The sequence below is a fragment of the Gossypium arboreum genome, chromosome 8, assembly GCF_025698485.1.
Source record: "Gossypium arboreum isolate Shixiya-1 chromosome 8, ASM2569848v2, whole genome shotgun sequence".
Lineage (NCBI taxonomy): Eukaryota > Viridiplantae > Streptophyta > Magnoliopsida > Malvales > Malvaceae > Gossypium > Gossypium arboreum.
In genome coordinates, this window is record NC_069077.1 from 53,430,792 (window position 1) to 53,447,603 (window position 16,812).

Consider the following 16,812-nt stretch of genomic DNA (forward strand, 5'->3'; position numbering starts at 1 on the left):
CCTTGGAGTTCCAACGGGAATTTTACTATCTCTACTCTCATCACATTTTCTCATTTCCACAAGACAAGCAATTTATGCTATAATAATTTCGATACAATTTAAACACATATATTATCAAAGTAGTTGTATTATTTACATACAACTTACCTCGGATTACAAAATGTGGCGACTAGTCGATTTAGTCGATTTGCTTGGCTTTCCCTCGGTCTAGGTTCGGATTCGGTAATTCTTGATCTATAATAGAAAAATACACTTATTTAATCACTAAATAAAATTAGGCAATTGAAAATTCATTTCTTTGGTAAAATGACCATTTTGCCCCTAGACCTTGACAAAATGACCATTTTACCCTTGGGCTTAAAAATAGATTTTTATTGAATTTATTTATTTCTCAAGACTAACCAAATCTCTTTGACTCTTATAGAAACTTCAAATTCCCACTATTTCACACATTTATTATCTATTTTACAACTTATGCACATTAGTCCTTTTAGGTGTTTTCATGCTAACACCTTTCACAAAAGTTGTTTATAACACACCCAAGACTCATTTTCTTCCATAAAAATTCAGCAACATCACAAATACTTTCATCGAAAGCCCCTAGACTCTTAATCATTTTGCAAAATAGTACCTTCATTTGAAAGCTCATGTTTCAAGGGCCTCAAAAGTACAAAAATATTTAAGAAAAGCCATTAGGATCACTTACTTGTGAAGGATTAAAGTTGCTGAAATTTTAAGCTCTTAAAACCCCATTCTTTGCTAAAATCAGCAGAGGAAGAAGATGAAAAGGGATGATATCATCCTCCTTTGATCTATTTCTATTTTTGGTCAAAATAAGCCACCTAACCCACCAAATTTTAAAATTTTGTCTCTTCTTTGACTCTATGGCCAGCTATGCTCCTTTAAAAGGGTCTAATTTCCCTTTAAAATCCCTTAATTTTGATTCTTTAATAAAATAACACCTTTAGCTATTAAATTAGGACTTTTGCACTTTATGCGATTTAGTTCTTTTTCGTAATTGGGCTCACAAACATTAAAATTAGCTCACCAAATTTTTCATGCACTAATATAAACATGTTATTACTCTATATTAATAATAAAATAATTTCTATAACTTTGGATTTGTGGCCCCGAGGCCACTATTCTGACTAGCCCCAAAATTGGGCTATTACAATGAGAGCGATGTAAGACACATGCAGGACATGGCATCGACCTCGATATATGAAAGTCGATGTAAGGCACATGCAGGGCATGACATCGACTTAGATGTGTGAGCCAGTGTAAGACCATGTTTGGAACATGGCATCGACATCGTACCCTATGTTTGAGGCCTAGTGATTATCCTGTAGTATTTCAAATGGTTCAACGGGAATTTACGGTTTAAGTCAAAATGATAGAGCTTATGGCTATGTTGTGTGTGGTACAGGTACTTACATGAAATTTATGAGATGTGAACTCAATTCATGTTTTATGATTAGTAAAGAATGAATATGAGCATGTTGAGTAACACAGGTATGTATGCCAAGCTCATAAGAAATGATTTCGATTTATGATGCACATTTGATGAAGATGTACATGGGTAATTCATGCCTATAAGAATGATTTTGTGATGAACTTATGATTATAAGTCTATACTTATGATGTATAAATATGTATTTTTACCAATGTGGTGAAAATGAATTAATAAGGTGTGATAAACTTAGTATCACTAATTTACACTAAAACAGTTTTCGACAGCAGCAGCAGTCCGAATATGAAAATCCACCATAAATTGTGAAAATTGAGTTAGACGCTAAATAAAATATGAAATTAAATGTTAATAAGTATAGTTTCACATAGAGGAAACAGTGCATGAAGGAGAATTTCATATTATGCGATATTTGAAATTTTGTGAGACAGAGTCAGAATGATTTCGAAATTCCCTGTTTTGAATATGAAAAATCATTAAAAATTATACAAAAAATAGTTATGGATTATAATTTATATGCTTAGAATAATTAATGAGTCTATTTTCAAAAGAATTAAACAAAAACATCATCCGAATCCTAATAGAGAGATAATTTATTTTTAGTGAAGAGGGGTCGGAACTGTTGGACAGCAAAATAGGGGTGACTTTAAAGAATAAAATGTACTTATTGGTTAGATCAAAAATTCTGAAAATTTTATGGTAGGAATATATGTGAGTCTAGTTTTAGAGAAAATTAGTATAACTTAATTTGGAGTTCTATATTTCCAGATATAAATAATTTAATGACTGTGACTCGAGAAAATAGCTTGACCTGAACATAAATAAAAGTAAAAATATGGTTGTATTACCCTGAGAAGCAAGTTGATAAATTGCTTATTATTTTCATACGGTTTTACTAAGCTATAAAGCTTACTCCCTTCCTTTCCTTTTCTTTACTGTTTTCAGGTTAGCTCGAGATTGGAGATCGTCGGAGGTAGCATCACACTATTAGGCCATCACCTTTGGAATATTGATATTTGTTAAACATGTTTAAGTGAGTGGCATGTATAGGGACTAGGTTTTTATGATATGTGTTATTATGATTAGTCTAATGTATTGGTCTATATTGAGTTATTGGTATATGGCCAAGAGGTGTGTCTCATATTTTGCTATGTTCTAGTTCTTGTGATGAGATGATGTGATTATGCTTGTTGGCCTTATATGGTTGGTGTTCATGTTATGAATGTGTCTAATATGAGATGCTAAACCATTAAAATGGTGTCATGATATGTGTCCTCGGTGTGTATAAATATGTGAAAGATTAAGGGTAACATAAAGGCTTACAAAATAGCCTAAGTGTTGGTCACACGGGTTGAGACACTGCCGTGTGTCTCAACCGTGTGGGGGATATGGCCTTAGCACACGAGCGTGTGGCTTGGCCTTGTGGTTGAAATTATTTTTCGATGTCATAGTCAGAGAGTTACACGGCCTGAGGATATAGACGTGTCGAAGGCACACGGTCGTGTCCCTGTGTCCACACGGGTGTGTGACCTTGTGTCATGGAAAAATTTTCTAAGTCTTCCTAAAACTTTCTAAGGTTCTCGGTTTAGTCCTTAACTACTTTCAATGCATGTTTAGGGCTTCATAGGCCCGTGTATGGGACATTATGCATGTGCATGAAAAGTTTTTATACGAAAGAAATTCTGTAGCCAATTTTTGCATGTTTGTGAACAATTAAGTCTGGTAATGCCTCGTACCCTATTTCGGAATCGGTTACAGGTAAGGGGTGTTACAAACACCTAGGATAAGAATAAGTATGAAATTATTACGATATGGTACAAGTATGTACGTAAAGCTTATGATTATTAAATTCGTGAAATGATGATTTCAGGGTAAGTTTGTGATGTAATGAATTATGGTCATGAGATTATGGTAAATTACATTATCTTATATCATATTACTTGAATGTTAAATGTATGGTAAGATTGGCTTATTTCTTTCGTACGAGCTTACTAAGCTATATAGCTTACTCCATTTTATTTTTTTCATGTTTTATAGTGTTACTAAGCTAGCTCGGATTGGAAATCGTCGGAAATCGTATCACACTATCAAACTGTCATTTTGGGTATCGATGTTTTTAAACATTTTGAGTATATGGCATGTATAGGGACTTGGTCATTTTGATATATGTGTCATTATGAATTTGTCCAAATGTATTGGCTTATATTTGTTTAAAGTGATTTGGTATTTAGCCATGTAATTGGCTTATTTTGGCTAAAATGGTTGTAGACCTATTTATATAAGCATATGTGCCAATGCCTTTTGTTTATGTGTTTTGTAATGGGTTGCCATATGCTTATTAATGATTAAATAGCTTTGTAGTTAAATGATTGAGTTTAGTTCACTGGTATGCTAGAAGATCTATATGATACAATGCATGTTAATAGTAGCCATATTGAAGCTTGTAGAATGTGAGTTTAGTATGATTGGATTTGGTAAAATATGATGTTGTAAGTATGTTAAGTGTTGATAACAAACGACATGAATTAGCCTTGATTTTGGATGTCTTGGTTGCCTAAATATGCTATGATTTGTGCCATTAAGTTTGTGAATGTGTGTGTGCAAATGGGGGTGGCAAAAGGCTTGGTAAATAGCCTTTATTTTGTCCATATGGGTAGACACATTGGCGTGTGTGACTCATGGCCTGTGCCATAGGCATGTGTTTTGGCTATGTGTCCTTTGCACCTTAATTTTGAGAAACAGAATGCTCAGAATTAAGCACACGGGCAGAGACATGGGCGTGTGTCTAAGCCTGTGAGGGACACGACCTCAAGCACGGGCGTGTGCCCTGATCGTGTGAAGTCTGCACCTATTTTATGAAAATTAAATTAACCATATGGCCTAGCACATGGGCGTGCGACTTGGCCTTGCGACTTCAATTTGTTCATGCCTTGCATGTCAAAGAGTTACACGGGTTAGGGATACGAGCGTGTGTGACTAGATAGCCTGACCACACGGGTGTGTCCCGAACCACACGGGCATGTGACCCCTATATATGGCAAAAAAAATTATATGATTTGTAAAAATTTCTTAAGATCCTGGTTTAGTCCTGAACCATTTTTAATGCATGTTTTAGGCCTCGTAGGCTCGTATTAGGGAATATATGATTGGATGCAAATGGTTTTTAATTTGGTTGAAAATTTAGGAGTCGGAGTTGTATGATTGTTGTGATGTAAGTCTGGTAACTACTCGTAACCTTGTTTTGGCATCGAATACGAGTGAGGGGTGTTACAATAATGGCATGTATAGGTTATTTTGGCTAATGTTGGCCTATACGCTTTGTTGATATTTTTGGTCATTTGTTTGACGTGTGTGTTGGCATTTTGATGATAGAATAAGTCTAGTATATGGTATGTAAATATTTTCTTTCCAATGGTTGATGAATAATTAGTATGGTTGAATTATGGAAGATGAAAATTGTGGCATGATTATACATACTAAATATGTTCTTTGTGATAGGATGTAATTGTGATAAATTGGTGCTTTGGTGCAAATGATTTATATGGTCATTTGATACTAGTTTTAGATTGGAGTTTTGGTACCAAATGGTTGTTTTGTTAAGTGATTTACATGGTAAGTTTTGATGCAAATATGCATATGTAACACCCTTAACCCGTATTTGTTGCTGGACTAGGGTTAAAGGCGTTACCGGAAAAATCTAAACATCTCACATTCCTTTCCCAAACATCATAGCATCAAAGTCACACATCATTAAACAGTCCCTAACAAAGGTCAACGAGACCTTAATCATGCTTTAGAAAGGGGTCGAGACTAAACCGAGCTCATACAAAATTTTCCAAAACTTAAACATTTTTCCAAGTTACAGAGGTCACACGCCCCTGTGAACAGGCCGTGTGTCTTACAAGGCCTTAGACACACCCATGTGTCTAAACAGTGGCAAAACAGCGTATACATACTGACTTAACCACACGGCCACAAGACACACCCGTGTTCCTTGGCCGTGGTCGAAGCTGACTTGGGTCAACGGCCAACCACACGTCCGTGTGTCTAACCCGTGTACCCTTCGAAATGGCCACACACGCCCATGTGCTAAGGTTGTATGCCTCACACAGTCATCAGACACGCCTGTGTGTCTAGGCCGTACTCAAGACTGACTTGTATAACTAAGTTATAATAGACACACGGTTGAGACACACGCCCGTGTGCTCATCCGTGTGGAGTGAATTTAGGCTTGGTTTAAACCACATTTCCTACCTATCTCAAGCACACAAAAACCACAACATTTTAGCATTATTTGCATACATTTAAAGGCAACCAAAACATGCCAATTTATATATATTTCATGCCATTCAAATACCATCCAATTCACTACTCAATTTCACAACCAAACACACCTAATCAATGTACCAGAATCATCACAACTTACATAAGTTCCAAATACATAGACTCATCACTTTATCATATACTTCATATCACAAAATTACCAATTCATCATTCCATACTCAAACCATCACATGAACATTATATACATCATATGACTTACCTATCAAATACACCATTTAGGCCAAATTAAAAGGCCATACATACCAATATTTATAAGCCAAATCTCATGGCTAGATATTCACATCACAAAGTATACCAAAATACTTCTAGCCTATACATGCCATATACTATATATACAACTCTCAAAATGGTACCAAAATAGATGTCCGATAGTGTGAATGAGTCGCTGACGATCCCCGGATCCAAGCTAGCTTTATGACACTTTAAAACAGAGAATATTTCACACAGTAAGCTTTTAAAGCTTAGTAAGTTCATGATATAACACATTTAACTCATCAATTAAAATATAATTATATCAATTAGCTAACACTTAATGCAACTCATCTCATCCTTCATTTACATAACCTTTCATCTACTTCATACTTAATATCATCAACCACATAGATTTCGTACATACCTGTATCATCACGTTCTTACCTATCACATTTATCATTTCGATGCTCGATGCACTACTCTATTTGATCATACTCGAACATTTAATGAACTCGCACATTTAGAGCCAATTTAATTAGCCGAAGTTATAATATTATCAAACACTTAGTGCCATTTCATTAAACTGAAGTTATATTGGTATCACACACATAGTGTCATTTATTCAGCCATCACTATTATATTCTCACGCACTCAGTGCCATTTTTAATAGCCATATCTACTTCATTTTTCGCACACTTAGTACCTTAAATTCGATTCACATTTCACATACTCCAACTTCTCAATCTAATTTCTATTTATTTCAACACATACAAACATTGTACGAACAATATGTATTATACACAAACTTACCTCAAACGTAAAAATGACGATATTAGTCGATCAATCGAGCACTTTGTTTTTGCCTCGATCTAGGTCCGAATTCCTCCTTTCTTGATCTATATGTATTCAAATTAACTCTTTTATTCAACAACTTATTCAATTCAATCCATATACACATATTTAGGGTATTTTACAAATTAACCCTCACATTTCCACATTTTGACAATTTAGTCCCTAATTCACAAAATCACAAAATACACAAAATTTCTTTGCACACATGCCTAGCCTAATATACATGGTATTCATATAAGCCCATATGTTTCATTTATTTCACATTTTAGTCCCTAAAAATCTCATTTTTATAATTTAGCCCAAATTACTCAAATTCATCAAAAATTCAAAGACAAAATATACTAACCCAACACATATATTTCATTTTCCATGAACTAACATTTCAAAACTCACAAAATCAACATTGGTATAATTCCAAATCATCATCAAAATCAGAAACTGAAACATATGCTTTATAGAACACAAAGCAACGATCGCAAAAACATAGAAATTATAAAAAACTGAGCAAAATACATATCTTAATCAACAATTACAAGTGCCGAACCCTAGTTGGTTTTCTTCTTCTTTTTCTTTGATTTTCGGCAAGCATGGATGATAATGGCCAATTTTCATGCTTTTGTTTTATTTTAATTTACATTATTAAGCCATTTGCATTTTTAACCTTTTTATTTTCATTATAAAATCACATATATTAAGGCCATTAATGTCCATTAACCATATCAATGGTCTAATTGTATCATAAGGACCTCTCCTTTAATAAGACTTAACAATAAAGCACTTTAACAAATAGAAGACCATTTTTACATTTTACGTGATTAGGTCCTTTTATCAAATTAAGCACACAACCAATAAAATTTCAACACGAAACTTCCACACATGATTAAACACATACTGTAAACACAGAATATAATATTAAAATATTTTTTTACTTGGATTTGTGGTCCCGAAACCACTATTCTGACTAGGGTCTAAACTGGGTTGTTACAGCATATATGTAAGTTGAACAATTGGTTATATTGAACACATGATTAGTCATGTTTATAAATTTTTATTTGAGGTGCCTAAGGGCATATTGGTTGTATGTGATCATACCATTTGTATAAGGCTTGATTATGCTTGTTTTGGATGCCTATTTATAGCTTGTGTATATGTTCATTGTTGGGTGTAGGTACATGTCAAATTAGGTCAGAAATATGGCTTGTAAAATGATCTATTTTCGTCCACACGGGTAGAGACACAAACGTGTGTCTCAGCCGTGTGTGACCCATGGCCAGGTGACATGGGCGTGTGTTCCTTTTAGCTTTCAAAGGGTTACAAGTCAGGCTGCTACACGGCCTAGCACACGGACATGTGGCTTGGCCGTGTGGCCCAAGTCAGCGAGTTACACGGGTATGGACACAGGTTGGGATACGAAACTGTGTCCCTATTTCGAATGACCTCACGGCCTAAGACACGGCGCATCTCTTGGCCGTGTGACCCCAACAGCTTTGAAATTTTTCAATGTTTTCCGAAAAATTCTTAGAGTTTCTGATTTAATCCCAACTTGTTTCTAATGCGTATTTAAAGCTTCGATGGCTCGTATAAGAGACAATATATATGATGTTGATTTGGTTTTAAGGTGATTATTATTATGTTGTGAAATGTTTGAAATTTCTATCTGTTTTATTTGTAATCTCCGGTAATACTTCGTAACCCTGTTTCGGTGATAAATTCGGGTTAGGGTTGTTACACACCCTTTTTGAAACAGACTAAGTTTTCTTCAGAAATTAAAGCAAATGCTTTATACAACTTTTTTTAAAACTCTGATAGTTCTGCTAGGCCATTTCGGTGGTCAATGTAATATTCCAAGTTCGAGCTTAACATCTAGGCCTGATTGGGAGGTTATATATACATACATCAAAATAAAAAATTGGAAATAAAATTGACTTTACTAAGATATATAAAATATGAAATCTTAGAATTAACGACAATATGGGAAGTTGAGTGATTTGACAGACACTTTTGCGATTTCAAAATTTTAAAAATTTAAAAAAATCTGAAGGGTTAAAATTGATATTTTAAAAATTTAGGAGAAAAAAAAAAGCGAAGCCCCATATTTAAAAATCGAATTTTCAAAGTTTAGTTAAATTGAAAACGCAAGCTATTAGTATCGTCATTTTTTAAAAATAATAATAACTAAAATAAAATATGAGAAAATTCATATCTTTTTTTATACTGGCTCATTTCATCACCGGAGAACCCAAAGCACTTCAATTGCTGGTGACGAAAACTTCAAAAGATTTCTAGATAATAATTAGCTACAAAATAAAAATAAAAATAAAAATAAAAGGTAAGGCAAAACAACCAGAAAAGAAAGAAAATAATGTGAATAATAGTAATAATAAAATAATAAAAAATAATGTTAGATAGCAATAAATAGAGAAATAAATAAATAAAATATAAAAAGGATGGGGCCGAAGCTGGATGAATAAATAAAATATAAAATATACCTGACGCGGGTTGAATGAATTGGGTATAGTGGCCTGCGACAACGACGATGGAAGCACGGTAGGGTAGGATCGATGGGGCCGAGGCTGGGACAGTTGGCCTAGGTAAAAAGCTACGACGGTGAGCAGTGAAGCATCCGGGTAGGAGAGAGGCTAGGATGGCAGCACACAAATCGATCGAGGCGGGCAACAATGGTGTAAGAACGGTCTAATAATGGAGCGGGAAAAAAGAGGAATATGGAAAAAAGAGGAATGAGATAAATTATGGGTTAAAGGTCTTTGGTTTTAGAGGGAATTTCTATATTTTCTGTTTTGCGCATCTTTCTCCTGCAAATTAACTCCCTATATTTATAGTAATAGAAACTTGAGAGTTCTAGATTGATCAAACTTAATGATTTAATCAATCTACAAGGTAAAATTGAAAAATAAATAAATAAAAGCAATTTATTCAAAATTAATCTAAATTATCTTAAGAAAATTATAATAAAATAATACTAATTCAAACTCCTAATTAATTAATAATGATACTAATAAAATCCATAAGTATCATGGTATAATTTTGATAATAATCATCTTATTCTAATAAATACCTAAGAATTTAATAACAAAAATCTTATTCTAAATAAACTATAATGGTAATAATAAATTACCACACACAAAACTAATTTAACTAAACTTTAAAATAAAAGGGTTAACTATGCAATTAATCTCTCACTTAAAAATGAAAATTCAAATTAATTCCTTATATCGAGTTCAATTTAATCTTGAAATTAAACTACAAATTCAAATACACTAACAATATCACAAATTTTTATTATTAAAATATATTTCTTTTTCAAACGATAAATTTAAGTTTATTATGATCAATAAAGATTATCCTCAAAATAAATACAATGTCTTTTTCTTAAATGGGAAAAGAAAAGAAAGTTTCTATTAGATGACTTTTGCACTCAAAAATGGGATTTTCCAATCCAAATTCGAGACACATATATACACCACAAAAAGATGATTAATGTCATTTTAGGAACATCATAATCTTTTGGTGGCTAAATGCATCACATTAACACATCGTTTCAACTTAACATTTAAAACATTACTGGAATCACCACTATTAATTTGCAAAGGTGAGGAAGGTTTCATGTGACAGCCTAAAATTGACCCTAGTCGGAAGGTGGTCTCGGGACCACAAAACCGAGGCATAAAAATAATTAAAAATTTATTTTGATGCCTATAATATGTGTGTGCTCATGTATGACATTTTATGATGATTGATTTAGTGTTATAAAGGTGAATTCCACAAGAAAGGACTTAGTAATGAACTTTGAAAGTATGATAGGGAAATGTGTGATGACTAATTAAAGCATGCATGCAAAATAATGGACTTGCATGTCAAATTCCCCTTTATAGGTGGTGGCGGCCATGACAAGGAGGATGGGCTAAACATGTCATGAAACATGTTTTGTTGGTGCATTAGGGTGAAATAATAAACAAAGGTGTATGGGTGATAAAAAATGAAAAAAAATGTGTGTGAGTGTGGTAATCCCCCATTGCCGTGAGTTGTAGAGAAGGAAAGAAAAAATTTTGTTCATCCTTTCTTTGAGCCAAAACTAAGGAAGAAGGAGGATTTTTGCTTCATGCTTGGTTTGGAAGAGATCTAGAAGGAGATTTGGCTAAGTTTGCATCAAGATTAAGGTATGTATGAGGTTGTGTTAGGAGTTTCATGCATGTTTTGGTTGCTAACTTGATGTGCATGTTAGCCATGGCTCAAATCTTTGTTAAGCCATGGAAATGGTATTTGGCCAAAGTTGTTATGGTGATAAAGCCATTGCATGCTAAGTGTGAAGCTTGATGATGATGCATGCAATGATGGATTGTCTACTCTTGAGTAAGATTTTGAGCTTTCTTTTGTTTTATCATGATTGAAGTTGAAAAGGAGCATGATTGTCATATTCGCCATGATGCATTCATGAGCATGGTTCATGCTTCTTGCATGTTAGTTAAAATTTGTGTTTTGGATGGCTATGGACACCTTGAAATTCGCCATGCTCAAATATGTATATATATGTTTGCACATGATGTTTTGGTTATGAAGGAAGTGATGAATAAGTTTGTTTAAAGAAGAAGATGTTGAAGAATAATTGTGAAATGGTAAGCACATTCGCCTAGCACACATATGAGTGCTTGATGCTATATTGTAAGTTTTGAGCTACAATATGCAAAGCATTAACTAGTAAAATGCATGCTGTTTTTGTGTGGTATTAAGTGCATAATTGGCCTCAACATGGACAAGTATATTCGGCCTTGGGTAGCCTATTGAAGGCCTTAGCTTTTCCTTGATGCTCGAATAAATTGTATTGAATTGCTTGATGTAGTATAAAATGTGCATGACCATTGTGTATTCAAGCTAAAGGGTGGCCATATGACCATTTAAATTCCTTGTCATATTCGGCCATAAGCTAGCACAATGAGGTTTTGATAAATTGAATTTGTTTGAATTAGCTCAAGAGCTAAGAGGGCCACAATTGGACAAGGGGAAGGAAAAAGTAATCGAATAGCCGTAAAAGCCGTTCGACAACATCCGAGGTAAGTCCTCAAGAAGTGACCTTACTTGAATTATGTGGAATGAAATATGGATGTATTGATTATTGATTTATGTGTGTATGAGTATTGAATGATACCGGGCTAAGTCCCGAGGCGATTATGTTAGTGATTATAATTGTGTTTGAGCCTTAGTAACGAAAATAAATATGTATGTCCAATGATTATTGATGTATGTGTGCATGAGAAATTGAATGATATCCGGGCTAAGCCCAAGACAATTATGCTGGAAATTATAAGCGGGTTAAGACCGAAGGCAATTGTGCTAGTGGCTACATCCGGGCTAAGACCGAAGGCATTCGTGAGAGTCATTCTATCCGGGCTAAGACCAAGGCATTTGTGCAAATCGTGATATCCGGGTTAAGTCCGTGAGGCCTTGGTGCGGGTTACCATAACCGGGCTATGTCCCGAAGGCGATTGATCGAGTAGCGACTTCGGTTAAACTCGAAGGTATGTGATTTGAAAATTATAAGCTTGCTGGAAAATTTCAGCTAATGCACTTGTGAAATTTCCCAATGACAAGGTAAGTGCGGTGTGTGCTTTATGCGCTAGGAGTAAGAGCGTGTGAATATCCGCTCCTATGATGGAACGAGTTATCGGCCTTAATGAAGCCGTTATTTGTGTATGAACATAAGAGTTGGGATGGTGAAGTAAGTATGATTATGTGAATGTGCATTAATGAAATGATGCATTTAACTATGTGAATGTATTGCTGTAATTAGAGTTGATTATATTCCTTGAGACTTACAAAGCATAAAAATGCTTACTCCGCGCTTTGGCTCTCGGTTTTCTAGATTTCGCCGATAGCAATCGGATTCGGGATCGTTGAAGTCGAAGCCATCCACACTATCAAGCCCCCATTTTGGTATAAATTCTTGGTTGAACTTGAAATGGCATGTATAGGACTACCCTTGTTGGTTTAAATATGTTATGATGTATATGTGTACGGCCATGCGAAAATGGCTCGTAATAGTGAAGTATCAACTTAAACTATTTGCGGTTTGTATATATATATATGGTGTCATGATGTGACTATGAATTGGAAATGGGAATGTTGGTCACATGATCAGCCATTGGCATGGTTAAAATGATCATATGTGGACCTATGTAAGGCAAGACTAGTTGGTTCATGGAGACTACAAAATAGGTAAGACCTACCTTAAAACAGATGCTGCCAGCTTCAGTAACGTGAATGTGAAAAATCACCAAAATTTGTAGGAATGGTATTAAATAGTGAATCAGCTATGTAAATTAACATTGATGAGTCTATTTTCATATGGAAGAAACGAAATGGTCATAGGAGTTACATGTTAAGAGATATTAAAGCTATTGTAAGACAGGGCCAGAACGGTTTTTGGGTTCCCTGTCGCAACTTTAAAATTTACTATAAATTATCCAGAAAGAATTAGGAGACATACCTTATATGTACAGATTCCATTTTGAGTCTAGTTTCATTAGAAACAAACGGCACCAGCATTAAAGCTCTGTACAGAGAGATATTCAAGTTATACCGCGCGAAGGTCAGAGCAGTCGATCCCTGTAACATGGGTGACTTTAACTAATAAACTGTACCAATTGGCCCAACCAAAAATTCTAGAAATAAATCCATGGATGGATATATGAGTCTAAATTCATGGAAAATTTACGAAACCAGTTTCGAGTTTTGAAACTCGAGATATGATTTTAAGGCGACAGTGACGCAGTTTTTCCAGCCTGACTGGAAACGTCCAATGGATGGGCAAAACAAGTGAACTTGGCTTGCTAACCCCTCGTGTCCGACACCGGCGATGGTCTCGGGTTCGGGGTGTTACAATTTTATTGGTATCAGAGCCACGGTTTATTCGATTCTAGGACTACCGTGAGGTGTTTGGGGTCTAGCTATACATGCCATTAAATGATGAATCGATAGTGTGGTGATTTCTGACAATTTGACTTTGAGTTTGTTTTTAGCAATGGATCCCGATCCCAACCGAGCAATAGCTGATGATGTGGAGAGTGTGGCGCTGCTCCGACAAGGGACAGCGCCGGCGGACTCTCAACCTATGGCCAGCAATCCGAATGATGAGGCTAGGCAAGCCTTTTATAGTGTGATGAGCGAATGGTTTAATCAATACATTCGAACTAACACGGCTGTCCCACAACCTCCATTCCCGACAAATGCAACCCCAAGACCTACAATACCTCCGTGGCTGACCAAATAAGGTCAAGTAAGCCCCGATCGATAGGATTCAAAACATGGGGCCACTGAATTTAAAGCTACGGATGATGATGATGCCGAACGAGCTGAATTTTGGTTGGACAACACTATCCGGTGCTCGATGAGCTATCTTGTACACCGATGAGTGCTTAAAGTGTACCATCTCCTTGCTACGTGATTCCACCTACTATTGGTGGAGTACTCGACTTCGTGGTACCTAGAGAGCAAGTGACTTGGGAATTCTTTCAAACCAAGTTCAAAAAAAAAAAGTATATCATCGAGATTCATCGACCAAAAGCGAAGGAATTTCTTGATCTTAAGCAAGGTTCTATGTCGGTTACCGACTATGAACGAAAATTTGTGAGGCTTAGCCGATACACGCGAGAATGCATTTCGTCCGGCTATTATGTAAACGCTCGAGGATGGGCTGAATGATGATATAAGGATGTTCGTTGGCATTCTCGAAATACGAGAGATCGTAGTACTTGTTGAGCGAGCTTGTAAAGTCGAAGAGCTTAGAAAGGAGAAACAAAAAGCTGATGTGGGAACTGGAGAATTCCAAAAGAGGTCCTCGGGATAGTCTCTTCAACAGGCACCGAAGAGATTTCGAGATGATGTGAACTGGTCTAGAGGCGCTTTGGGCTTTCCTAGACGAGGACGCGATCGACCCCCTGTGACCACACGAGTCACTTGATCGCCGATGGTGGAAATGATCGCCGAGAGGGCGGAGTGTCAACATTGTGGCAAATGGCATTCGGGAGCTGTTGGTTTCGTGATCGCTCTGCTATAAGTGTGGATCGGCCGACCACTTTAGGAAGGATTGCCCGAGGATGCTTGAGCAGAATGTGAGTCGAGTGGAAACTCGGGTGCTACCATCGCTCGAGGTAGGCCACCTAGAAATATGGGCAATGTCGATGGCGGTCGAGAGGATCTAGAGATGCTACCATCAGATCCGAGGCTCGTGCTCTGCGAGGACTTATGCCATACGCCAGCGCGAGAGGATGCCTCTCCGGATGTCATTACGGTGCTTTCACTCTTTTCAATACTAATGTGATTGCTTTGATTGACCACGGTTCTACTCAATCTTATATATGTGAAACCTTAGCATCCAAGAAGACTTTGCCTATTGAGTCTCGAGTTTGTAATTCGGTGTCAAACCCCTTGGGTCATTACGTGCTTGTCAACAAAGTGTGCAAGAAAAGTCCCTAGTGTTCCGAGGTTCTTGTTTCCGGCGGACTTGATGCTTTTGCTGTTCGATGAATTGACGTTATTCTTGGTTTGGATGGGTTGACCATGCACGATGCGGTCGTAAATTGCAAAAGCAAGACTATCGATTTGAGGTCTTGCGAATAACGAGATAATTCGGGTTAAGTCTACGGACTTAAAGGGGTTGCCACCGTAATATCAGCAATGTTGGCCCGAAAATATGTAAGAAAAGAGTGCGGCGTACCTTGTGTACGTGCTTTCGATGACAAGGAATCGAAAAGAAACCCGAATCTATGCCCGTGGTTTGTGAATACCGGATGTTTTCCTCAAGAATTGCCGGTTTACCACTGTTCGGAAATAGAATTTGGCATCGAATTGGTACCGGTACCACTCCAATTTCGATAGCTCCGTATCGTATGGCACCAACGAATTAAAGGAGTTGGAAGCTCGGTTGCAAGAATTGGTGGATAGAGGTTTTGCTCGCCGAGTTTTTCGCCTTGGGGTGCGCCGGTGTTGTTCGTGAAAAGAAGGATGGAACCATGCGGTTGCAGCATCGATTATCGTCGACTTAATAAAGCGACAATAAAGAACAAATATCCGTTGCCACGTATCGATGACTTGTTCGATCAACTAAAGGGAGCCTCAGTGTTCTCGAAAATAGATTTGAGATCGGGCTATTATCAATTGCGAATCCGAGATTGGACGTACCCAAGACCGCCTTGAAATGAGATATGGTCACTATGAGTTCCTAGTGATGCCGTTTGGGCTCACTAATGCCCTCGGTATTTATGGATTTAATGAATCGGATCTTTAGACCATATTTGGATCGATTCGTAGTCGTGTTCATTGATGACATCTTGGTCTATTCAAGAAATGAGACCGAACATCTGAACACCGCGGTTAGTGCTGCAAATTTTACGGGATAAGCAATTATATGCTAAGTTCAGCAAGTGTGAGTTCTGGTTAAGAGAGGTTAGCTTCTTGGGTCATGTGGTATCTGCATCGGGTATTCGAGTCGACCCGAATAAAATTTCAGCCATACTTAATTGGAAGCCTCCGAGAAATATTACCGAGGTTCGAGCTTTTTGGGGCTTGCGGTTATTACCGACGATTTGTAAAGGCTTCTCAACGATAGCCACGCCGATGACGGTTACTCCAAAAGGATGTTAAGTTCGAATGGACGGAGAAATGCCAAAAAGTTTCGATCAATGAAAACTTATTTGATGAAGCCCCAATTCTAGTGCAACCCGAGTCCAAAGAAAGAGCTTGTCATCTATAGCGACGCCTCTCTACTTGGGTTAGGTTGCGTATTAATGCAAGAAGGTCAAGTTGTGGCCTATGCGTCGAGGCAATTAAAGCCACATGAGAAAAATTATCCGACTCATGATCTCGAATTGGCCGCCATCGTATTCGCCTTAAAGATTTGGCGACATTACTTATTTGGTGAAAGGTGCCATGTATACTCGGAT

General features: G+C 36.6%; 1 long non-coding RNA gene across 1 annotated transcript; it reads right to left on the reverse strand.

The window, feature by feature from the left end:
* Positions 1-5,918: 5,918 nt before the first annotated feature.
* LOC128296393 (uncharacterized) lies at positions 5,919-6,902 on the reverse strand. Its single transcript, XR_008287009.1, has 2 exons — positions 6,815-6,902; positions 5,919-6,232 (listed from the first exon to the last, which is right to left on the reverse strand). It is a non-coding gene; the product is annotated as an uncharacterized LOC128296393 (long non-coding RNA).
* Positions 6,903-16,812: the final 9,910 nt, after the last annotated feature.